Source organism: Trichoplusia ni, chromosome 12, assembly GCF_003590095.1.
Source record: "Trichoplusia ni isolate ovarian cell line Hi5 chromosome 12, tn1, whole genome shotgun sequence".
Classification (NCBI taxonomy): domain Eukaryota; kingdom Metazoa; phylum Arthropoda; class Insecta; order Lepidoptera; family Noctuidae; genus Trichoplusia; species Trichoplusia ni.
In genome coordinates this window covers 1,010,638-1,023,060 of record NC_039489.1, presented here as the reverse complement: position 1 = coordinate 1,023,060, position 12,423 = coordinate 1,010,638, and the positions used below count along the sequence as shown (strand labels likewise).

General features: G+C 33.4%; 1 protein-coding gene across 1 annotated transcript in view; it reads right to left on the bottom strand.

The window, feature by feature from the left end:
* LOC113499380 (protein sidekick-1-like) overlaps positions 1-12,423 on the bottom strand; it is a 51,020-nt gene extending 38,597 nt beyond the window's left edge. Inside the window, exon 1 of the mRNA XM_026879851.1 lies at positions 12,002-12,423. The gene's annotated coding sequence lies outside the window, so the exon portion shown is untranslated. The remainder of the gene's footprint in view (positions 1-12,001) is intronic.

The window sequence follows — 12,423 nt, the reverse complement described above, 5'->3', positions numbered from 1 at the left end:
CGGAACCGACATGCTTCGTCGTTCTCATTTTGTCATTAACAATAAATTATGTACGATCCGCTGTTGCCGCACAAAGAGGTTTTAATTGGAACGACTGTGAATAAGTAAGGTGCCATTTAATTGATTTAAGGACCGACGATGGAGTCTCCATAATTTTTGATGCGTGGGGATTATGCAGATTTCTGTAATATGTTAGCAGGGCTAGGTCAATACAAAAAACGAAAAGCTAAAACATGAAATGTTTTTCACTAATAATAAATACTACAACAGTAATAATGTTGAGCACTATTTGAAAAGCTGTCAATTAAAATGTTGTAATATCTTCTTTTTTATGAAGTAAGACTGGGGGACTAAAATGCAGACGGATCGTCACATGTTAAGCAATTACATCTGCCCATTTTTACATAACCTGTTTTAGATCCCACTGCTGGGCAAAGGCTCCTTTCTCTTCCAAACCTCTCTATCACACCACCACATCATCTTTGTCGGACGATCTCGGCGAAGATGACCATTTGCAATACCACAGGAGTAACAAGTGCGTTGCTAGCCTTAATAATATTAATTTTACAAAATTAGTTCCTTGCGTGCTTCATGAATGACTAAAAGATTCTGATAATGCATTACAAAAGGATTGGAACTTAGTCCGACACATACACAAAACTTAAAAATATCACACTTTTGAGCAATCATATAAAATCACAATACAAGATTTAAAGTGACAAACACACCCATTCAGGGAACTGCCAATTCTTTAATTCCAGAACACTCTGTATAATGAAGAATTCAACGAAACATGTAAAACCGTATCTCTCTTTACTACAAACGTCTTTATACCCAACTGTAAAAGAGAGAGTTTAAAAAAGACAATACCAGTTTTTAGTATCCCAACGTATTCGACACAAAATTTAAGAATAAAAATTCTATAAATCCCGAAACGGAATGATGTCATAGAAATCGTTGCCTTGTTACAATAATAGTAAAGTGCTTTTTAGTACGCGATGATAAAGGATCACTCTGTATTGAATACTTTCGTTTTGAAGTTTATTGTAGAAGGAATAGGGTTTTTTTGTTGAAAGACTTTTTTCTTGTTTATGTGAGACGTAAATATGCTAAATAAATGACCTATACAGAAGACTGTCATTCAGATGAAGCTAGACTTTAAAAAGTCTAGTATATTTTTTATAAATTTAAGGCGCATTGTATTTTTTCAGGGTGTTTTTTAGGTTTTTACCCATAGAGTGAAAACGAAACCCTATTTCTGAGGCTCCGCTGCCTGTCCAACCGCCTATGATCAGACAGTATTTCATGAATCGTGCCTGATACACAGATAAAATGCTTATACATGAAGTATTTAAAAAAAAAAAAATTGTTTTTGTCAACTTTTACGTAGCCCTCACCATATTGACTCATTATCTCGAACAATAAACGTCATACAACTTCCAGACAATCCTCATCAATCAAAAACTTGATATAGAACCTTCAAAGTTTTATTATTTTTTACATACATATTTTAAAACAAACATTTTAAATCCTTGACAAAATTACTGTAAAAAGCTAAAAAGTTTGTTAAACAATTAAGGAAGTGTTTCGTTTTTGTCACGTGACTACGAATCCTTAAGCAAGACTCCTCCATGTAAACACACTTTAGAGAAAAACGGTGTCACTCGTAGCATATCGGGTAACGGCTACGACATCGTAGCTCGTAGCTATGACGGTACTCGGTCCGTAGCAATTTTGCTTTCATTTCCAAGAACGTACAAAATATCGTGTGAGGAATGTCACGCTATTCTTAAGTAATACAAAGAAAGTAAAGTCTCTTCTAGGAATCGCGGTTTTGACCCAATTCCAGTTTCATGGCTGAAGGATACAAAGATTAATGGATAGACTTTGTTTAGAACTAAGCTAGGCGATACTCATTTTATCCTCTACATATTTTTATTTTTTTCTATTGCAAAATAACTCAAGACTAAAGTCAAATTTAATTTCCATATTCATACCAAATTGTCGCCAGTCGACTTACTAAAGTAGAGGATTAATATAAGATTTCTTTATGAGTAAGTTACAAGAAAGGTACTTATGTGTAAATGGATACATAATTAGGGTGCTCACATAAACGCGTACATTTGAACATGGCTATATGTAGCCTTGCCCTAAATAGGTGTTAACGACTATCCTTCAGGACATGGTGACCTAACGAAAAATACGAAGAAAAGTTGACATTTTTTTTTACATAGATAGGGCAACAAAGAATTTCAAAGTGTTGATGGATAATTTTCCTATTGCCGAAGATGCAGGAATAATTTTTGTAATAAAAATATTTGTATTTTTTCACCCTACAAAGCATTAATAATAATTTCACGAAATATTTTTAAAATAAATATTTTTGAACTTTTGATATTTTTCTTTATATTGCGACCACTGGGGTTAAACATTATGACGTAGACAATCATGTAAAAAAATAAATAAATGTAAGTCTGTAAACCTCACATATTTTTAATTTCACACGGAAAACACATAAAAAAGGTAGTCATTTAGCAGTTTATGTACAAAGACGTAGTTAACAAAACACCAAATATATGTATATCTATATAACACATAGCAGTGCATATGGGAAAACACCGAAATATGTATATTATCAAACAAAATGTTTAATTTGGTTACAGGGAAAAAAATCTCGAACCTTTGATACACTCTACAGGATCCGGAAGGACCAATTAATAAATCAACCTTTTAATTATAAAATAAATTCCCTTGAGCGTCGACTCCAATGTTTAATTATTACCGACTTGAGCTTTTAAAGTAGCGTTGCTCAGGTAATGTTTTTATTGAGATATAATGTAAATACATTTACTGAAGAGCAAAATGAAAGCAAAAAATTATTAGCTGGAGGGTTCGATTTGCAAATCTTTATACAAAGTTGCTCCTAGTATCTGTTCCTTTAGATAAAAGAAAAAAGTGGATATAATTTGATATGATTCCCATTTAAGATGTTGTAAATATTAATCATGTGAATTCATTTTTTCCATGTAATATCATGTACTACATATCTTTGCAATTTTTTTTCACGTCGAGTCCTTTCACGGGGTCTCATTATTCTCTTATTATTTCCCACTAGCTGTTGCCCGCGACTTCGTCCCAGTTGGTAGAAAATATAAGTTATGATTTATACCTGCCCTATTTTTTTCACATTTACCATTGTATCTTCGCTCCTATTAGTCGCAGCGTGATGTTTTATAGCCTAAAGCCTCGATGAATGGTCTATTCAACACAAAAATATTTTTTCAATTTGGACCAGTAGTTCCTGAGATTAGCGCGTTCAAACAAACAAACAAACTCTCCATTTATATATTAAGTATAGATTTGGATTGCTTACAGGCATGTTATCGCTTCGAAGAATTCCAATATGGCCAGATTGGCCACTATAGACAGAGAGTCTGTTGCAAAGTATACTAAGTTCTACTAATCATTAATGCATACGCTACAAAACACCTTAAAAAAATCCTTAACTGCGAAAGTCATCAGTCATCACAAGACTTTTCCTTAAACTATTTCTTAGACATTTAAACACGAGCTAAGCCACACTCTTCTAACAAAACCCTCCCATCAAAGAACATCAAAGAAAACGAAGAAGATAATGCACCAAACTCATTTCCAACTCCCTATTTTAGAAGCAACTTGAATAATGTTGAGAGGAAGTTTTTACGGTAGTGACAACATAAGCATCCCAGGTGGCAGCAAGCCCCTTTGTACCGCACACATGACGTACGGTAATGAGGTGTCGGATTTAGTAAACGCAGTACCTCCGAGCTGTGGATGCATTTCAAAACTTGCCCGGAGTATAAGAGGAGTTTTATGTGGTAGTGTGATATTGCGGACACTTGTAGCGACTGTCCAGTCATGGATGTTTTGATGTACTTAATGCAAAAAAGGATTCCAGGACGTTTGCTACCCAGCTACCTGGAGTAATAACTGCGGGTAAAATAAAATGTTTGTTTTTCCCTAAAAAATATTGATATTGTATGTATACGATGAATGCGTTTTTTTTCAATAGGTTTATTTTTTTCATGGCTGGCATTTTCCCACTCATTTTCGCAGTGTGGTAGGTAAGCATATCTTGAAAACTGCTTTTTGATAAGTACTGGGAATTCGCTAATTGTATACTATGGAAAAATAAAACTTTTCGTATGATCGACATAATACTGGACGAGAAAGGTAACTATCTATCTTTCCTTCACTGTAAATAAAATTATTTGGCTCATTACTTCTGTTTACCATTAATAACATAAACTTACTTTTTTACCACATTCATCGTCAAAGATAATCCTACTTCTCATTTTCCAACCCATTTTTCTAAACGCTTCAATGATAAGCTTGTTCCAGACCAACTGAATGTAGGAGCCTTCGACCAAAGGCTTTTAGAAAACAGTTTCCCGATAAACGGTTCTCCAAAACCATTGTTCGTTTATGTTTGATTTCACGAAACAATAGTTGGCGTCTGTGAAGACTTAGCTTTAGGAACGAATGCATCGATAAACATTTTGTTCAGTACAACATTTCGAGATTACATATTGATTGTTTTTGACCAAAAACACTTTTGTTCCCTCAATACGATTTATGACTTTATAAACAGCATCCTAGTACATCATTTAGCTATAGTAAAAACGTCACACTCAAACTAATTTACCATGCATTTCTTTACCATTAGAGTTTGTTGCCAACCGGTAAAAATCCATGTACAATTTTTAATATTATGAGTATTTTATTAAAAAAAATGATAACGTATTCCTTGTAAAAAAAATAGTCAATTTTTACAAACAAGAGCGGTACTTAAACTATCGCCAATTCGTGAAACGATTTATGTTTGGTAAAAAAAAAATAAGTTCCACAGTGAAACGGCTCTAATCGAAATTTCAAGTGAGTCCTCTTTATCAAGTTCACACGAGGAAATACCACGAATGCCGAGACTTCAACCCCGTGTCTGCAAAATATAGCTGTAACAATTCAATCTTACCACACTCGGGAAAATTCGATTCCAGTTAACAAATAGTTTTTATGGTGCCGTTATTTTTCTTATCCCACTGTAATTGTAAGGGTTAGTTATTCTTTGTGGATAACATGACTGTTAATACGTATGTGGCAGTTCATTTAAGTACAATTAAGCATCATACCTCAAAACGGACTTCAAAAATATATGCTCAAAATAAGTAGGTAATGATTATCCAACTTTATCATTATGAAAAAAAACGGTCAAGTCCGAGTTGGAATCGCGTCACTGAGACTTCGGAACATATCTTCTACAGAAAAACCAATTTGCAAAAATAGAGTCACCGGTCACATTCGCAACCTTACTAATGGCTACTTAAGGACGATTTTCATTTTTGTGTTGTTATAGTAAAAGAAAATATCACCTATCAATTGCATTACAACTGTTTAGCTATTACCGTTCATATACCTTACTACCATAAAGGCTGGTGACAGACAGATGGACATACAGCGGAGTGTTATTATTAGATAGCCCTACTATAACACTCCGCTGTGTCAGCTTTCCTCTAGGTTACGGATCCTTAAAGTCTTGTCTAGTAAAAGGTAGTCTTTCAGTAAATACATCTCTTAAATATTCCATACTTCGCACATCCCTAAAACGAAATAAATGAATTCAAATTAACCTCAAAGTGCCAAAAATTTGGTACTTCCAGACAGCTTTTTTGTGAAATATTGCAGTAACTCGTGCTAGTGAGCGCTGACGGGAATGAAATATACTTTACATATTACATTTCATGAAAAATATGAATATACACACTATACATGCAATGCGGCAGTTCTTTTGTCAAGGTGAATCACTCAATTTTGCACTTCTATTCAAATATGTTTAAAGGAATTCAGACGTAATTATATAAACACTCAATTTGATTAAATATTTTTTAATTCGTAGAAAATTAAATTAAAGTAACGATTTTAAATCTTTTGTGTTCAGAAATACTAACAAAGTTTTAAGTTACACCTAAAGTCTGGATAATGTTCTGTAAAGCCAATTATTTAGGAGCAAACAGGTTTTAAGTCGACTCATATCGCCGGAAGAAATATATTAAAATCCACATAAACAAAAAATGAAAGATTTAGAAAGATTTGTCAAGTTTCTTTAATAAGTCCTCAAAACCATCATCGAGAGAGCACTTTCGAATTTCTCGTTGGGCTTAACGATATTCGTCCTTTTCAAAGATGCCTCCTAAATGTATTCATACCCACTTCCAATATTCGTGAAGATTCGGAAGATTTTTTATCTTGCCAATAAGTAAGGGCATCAAACAGAAACGTTTGATTTAATGACTTTGGAATACGATCATTTTCTAAATCAATTTTGAAGAGCGAATGTTGATTCAAAGTTCAGGATAAATCTCTTGATAACGTTAGAATTGAAAAGGAAGTGGAATCTTGTTCGTTTTACTTAGATGTTTCGTCAGAAAATATTAAGCAAATAAACATTACTAGTGATGATGACGCACATACTGCATTTCCCGTTTTTGTACTTTGGGACAGTGGTTACCCAATTCGTAACCATAGCCCTATTATTGATATTGTCACTTTTACGAAAATCCCAAAACAGTCACAAGAAACGGATAAAAACATACACGAACTTTGAACCAAATGTAATGTAGAAAAAATAACACAAGAAACCAGAACATTCCGAACACAAACTCCAGAAATCCTTTCCTTTACACAAAAGCTGTACTGCTAAACCCACAAGAGATTATTACACGAAAAGAAAAAACGTATAGAGGATGTCTTTCCGTCACACGCCGGTAACTTATCCCGAATACTTTCGTTTTCCTTTGCGAGGTAACATCGAACTAAGAAAGAAAATAAAATAAAAGAAATGGCTCTGAAGGTGCATGGCACTGTCACGAGTTGATGATCAAACTTACCATCCAAAATACGATAGCGAAATAAGTTATATTGATAAAGAACGATACTTTTTCTGTGTTCCAGTAATTTGCCTTGTTCAAACCAGACAAACAGTAATAATTCTTACTAACATGAAAAACGAGGAAGTTTGTTCATATGTATGTGTCCATCAACCATTTTTTATTAAATCGCTTGATGGAGACATATATTAAATTTATTATTGAGTTAGCTAACACCCTGGATATACACTGCCATATTACTTCATTCATTTCATTTGAGTTTAGTGACGTACTTATTTGACTGGGGTGCGAATCAGAAAGTTACCAAGAAAGTTTTGCTTCACTCCTTAGCGGTTACGCAGCACTTCTAGCAACCAATATTTTTCCATGTTTGGTAGGGAACAAAGTCTGCAGGAACAAATAGGGAAGGAACAAATCTAATCCTGAGACAAGCACGACAAGAGCCGTTGACACATCTATTTCGAACTAGGTTTCGTGCTGCCATTCGAATTTTCTTCTTTTTATTTCTAAAGTCGAATGGATTTTTCGATTTTGGCTTTCGTTAATCTAATGACAACAGTCGACTTTTGAACAAAACTCGAGCTTGTATACCTATGTGGGCGTTCACTGCTAAACCAATAATTAATTTTGATGAAACTTGAATTAGTTATAGCTTTAGCTCTAGAATAGGAAATAGGCTAACGTTTAGCTTAATAACCAATATACAGGCTTCAGAACCGCATGAAAGTATAATATGTTACTGCACTTACATAGTTTTAAAATTAAAACACTCAACGATTAAAATTAGTTCCTAAAATAGAGATCAGAAATAAGATGAGACAGCGAAACTGGCCCAAAAAAAATAATTCTTTAAAAATATACCTTCCAATCGACTTTTATTTGAGTTGGCATCGAATGCCGTCCGTATCGTGAACGATTACAAAATTGATGTCCCTTATCTTTCTGAGCACGTAATAAAAGTCAATTGGGGAAGAAGCTCACAGCTGTACTACGTTTTAAGGTTACAACCTGTCATTACGATATTTTAGGACGATAAAAGGACGTATAGGAAGGATAGACTATTTCCAGCTCGTGTAAACATTGTGACATTTCAACAAGCTTATTCTGAGTTAACTATGATAGATTGCTCAAATGTATGGTTTTGTAATTCTATTAAGATTCGTGACTGACAATTATCTCAGGAATGATGTTATAAAGGTGGCAAGGTGGAAGTCTTTAGCCTGGATTTAAAAACATAGGATATATTTATCCCGATTTGTTGTTTCCGTGAAATCATTTTCAGTTTATAAAAACGCTTTCAAAACAATTTTGCGTATTAATATTATTATATTCAAAAAAATCCACTATGAGCTTTGACCCGCGTGTTACTTGACTCAAGATTCCATTGGATTTCAATCCAAATAGGATCTTAACCAATTGAAGAATCGGACTCTTTAGACAAAGTAAAAAATGAGATTTCTGAAAAAAAACACAGCTTTACATAACCCTTATCGAGATCAGTGCTTTTCTTACAAAACCAACATTTCATCGGACTTGAAACTTGTGGAACAAATTCTCTATGACAGTTTATCTATTCCTACCTTACGTAGTGCTTTGAGACAAGAAATATATTCGTCAGGAAATATTTCCAGTTCAGTGAATTTATTGGTATTGGAAGTCTTGGAACTCAGTTCTTTAGAAAAACACCTGTGTATGATTCGGGAATAAAGTTTCGATAGATTTTTTAAATTCATTTTCCGGTTGTGGTTTCATGATAAGGGTAAGTATAATATGTATAAATGAACGTTATTGAAAGCGACTGTTATCACATAGGTATTTTGATGAGTTATATTGTTTCTTTACTTAATATACCTTGCCGTCCGAATTGAGATCATCCATCGTCCTAAGTCGTTTAGAAATATATTATGATCTTAATGGAGATTCGATAGATTTAACATCTAATTAGATGTATGGTATCCAAAAAATTAGATGTAAGATTTCTTATATTTTTTTAAGATTTCATTTACCAACGGTTTCAGCGTCTCAATTTTCATTAGGTGACAAATTAGTTTTTGGATCATCCAACAATTTTTTTTCTCCCCATCCTCATACGTAGAATTAGTATCGCGACTCCAACCTGCACTTGTAACTCCCGATTGTAACAAGGTCGAAAAAATCATAACCAGCACATCCAAAGAGTACACAAACATTAGTCTGAATATCATGGAATAACACTAAATTACTTAAAACCACACCCAGCAAAAAGTCGCCTTGTCAACGAAATTCAAAAAAACACGTCGACGTATTTACACGCTGAAATTCACTTAACAAAATTTACGTTTTAATTTCACTAACAGCATAGAGGCTCTGAATAGATTTATGCAACACGTACCAAGTAAAAAAAAAAATATGTTTTGTTGAAAAAAGAATTCAATTTAAAAAGTCGAGGCCGACGGAGACGTAGAGAAATTCCAATTAGTGAAAAAGAATTGCTGGCGTGTTTCCATGTTGGTTGAGGAATAAAAGAAAAGTATTCCATCAGCTTATACTAAATTTTCGTATGACGGTTGAAAGTAGCTTCTTACTTCAAGTTGAGTAGAGGAGAGCAGCCGTTTTTTTTTAATTCCTATTATTTAAAATATTTCTTTACTAATTGTAGGTGCAATGACAAACAGAAGTCGTTCAACGGTCCAATTTGCAAAGTACCGATAGATTTCAGTGAAACGTTGACTCGTCAAGCCTATTTTGTTACCGAACAGCTCAACAGCAATTGAACGAATTTGATTGTGTACGAGTTTGGTTTTGAATCGGATTGTATTATCCGAATTTTGTAGGAATCTTTAATATTTACGATCAATCAATGAAGGAATGAAGGAAGCAATTGAATATTTTTTTATTTTCAGTATTTTTATGAAATGTTATTTCGTCGACTCTTTTTATCTGATTATACACCTACTTCCTGTTTCTCTATACGCCTCTGGCATAAAGTCCGCCATTGTACTAGTTTGTAAAAGAATTATTAAATAAAAAAAGTATATAAAGTTTACTCTTCCATCATTATTTCACGTTCCAACAACTGTCAATAAAGACCCCTTCAGCTTACTCCCAAAAGAATGAGTGTGAAGGTACAAAAACAGTAAATTCGCCGCTGTCAGGGACCGCAGAGCAATTCCAATTAGCGGCAAAGAATGAAACGCTGGCGTGAACGGATACACTTTTTATTTTCGTCGACGTCTGCCCGCGGTGACATTCCGTTTAACACCATTCTTCATCCACACGCAATTCCACAGGGTTTTACTTTGCTCTTGTAATGACAGATATTGGAATTTTTTGGGATTTTTGCACGACATACGCCCAAAACATAGGTTAGAAACCTACAGATATAAGTGACTGATGTTCTATGACTGACGTAACAAAATTTTATGTGAATATCTGAAATAACAAGTCATTACTAACAAAACATCACTTGCTAGTAAAAGTGTACTTGTAAGTGACGTCACAGTATCCTCTTCAGCTTTTGTTAACAGTACATCTGTTAGTGATGGGCATTTTAAAGATTCTGCTTTGACCGATATGTTTTTTTACTGCTACTTTTAAACTAAATACAAAATTTATTTTAAATATTTGTGAGTTTGTCAATAGCTTGTAGTTCTGTTTCTATGTATCAATTTCAACAACATTAAATGGGGGTTGTCAATTAATTGTATTTTTGACTAACATACATACTTTTTACTAACATAAGCACTTTCATTAACGTCTTCGTACAAAAAACATGTCATTAAAGTCGCAGTGTTCTGGCTCTGTAGAGATTTCGTATGAAATACGCTGCACCCTCGGACAAGTACATCCTTTTTTGTTCCGTTTTCATAAGGTTTCGTGTATAAAATAATTAATAACTACAAATCTATTGTACAATAAAGGGATCATTTCATAGCCAAAGGGTAAATGGTATACAGAACCATATTTCAGTTCAGATAGTATGTTGTGAATTGGTTTGTGTTGTGCTCATTGTTTTTTCTCTACAAAGATTTATTTTTAATAAGGCATTAGAAAAAGAAAGTTGCATGGTGCATCTTACCTACAGAGATATACGACACCATTTAGGTATACGATACTATTTTTGGTTTACTTCAGAAGACGAGACGTTACATTTATCCGAAAAAGAAATGAAAAAAATATAGACATTAATTGGACCATTTTTAAAACTCGCCCTAGTTTCTGTCCCGTTTGAAGGCTATCGATTTTAGGCTTTAAAACTTTTTTTCGATATATATTTACTCGAGGTGATATATAAAAGGACTTCTTTAAAAATGGTCGTTTATAGCAGTAATATGAATAATCAAAAAAGATCTAAGTCTAAAATGTAAATCATTTTATATTTTTTAAGCCTTATTTGTAATTTTTAAAGGATGTTTTTATAATTTATATTGGTGAAGAGTTGGTTATGAAAATCGTCGATAACAACCTTAATTTATCAATTAAAATTACCAATCTTCAATAAAAGACCATTTCAACTATGATATAAATAGAGTTAAATACTATATGATGTCATGTATAACGCCTTTTGGGTGACGCCTAGTTTTAAACGCAAGATTCTTTTCAGGCTGAATAAAAATTAAAATCACTGAAATATCGATGTGTTTATCTGTATATGAGATGTTTCGGATTTGATGACGGACTGACTGAATTTCGATGACAAAACGTTGGTTCGTTATAATTACTGAGGCAATCAAGCTATTTATATATCTTGTTATTCCAATTGTTATAATTCTATTTTTACTTGTGGTAACTGTTGATAAAATAATTGAAGGGCGTAGCTGATTCAAAACGTTTATTTTTAATTAACAGGATTTTCACTGGGTCGTAGTTTTTAGTGGAAAGAAAAAAGAATTATAGCTGGTACTTATGGAAATGGTTTTTACTAATTGTACCGTAATTGAGCAACAAATCCTTTTTAATTCGCAATCAAATGTTAATATTGACTTATTTAAGAAAAGTGATGTGTAAAAACCTTTTAGCCTAAATGTAACAAATACTAATTTTACTTGAAGACTTACTTAATTTTAATCAAACGATAAGAAAATTATAAGAATTATTACCTAAACCAGGATACCCCGAAACGCTGTTCCGGGACTCATTGTAAAACAAACATTTTTCTTTCATCACACTTTCATTGGAATAAACAAAACACAAGTCAAACACCACGCACTAACATTTACGAATCCATTCACGGACAGAAATCACTAAAAACCTTAATTTATTTAATTGAATTCCGTCGCGTGTGTTGCATTCAAAAGTTTAAAGGACAAAATCGCCTCGTCCCTCCACACATCCGCTCAGCTCGAGAGCTGAAGCCGTACTGAAGACACGACACCTCTTGAAGGAAAATCGTTGCGATACTAACACGTTTTCCTCTATTGCTATTTACATTGAAGGGTTTATAGGGATGTCAGGAAATTTTGAGCTACAAAAGCATCAATGTACTGTGAAAAAAGTATTTTATTTAGGATCGGCTATAAAA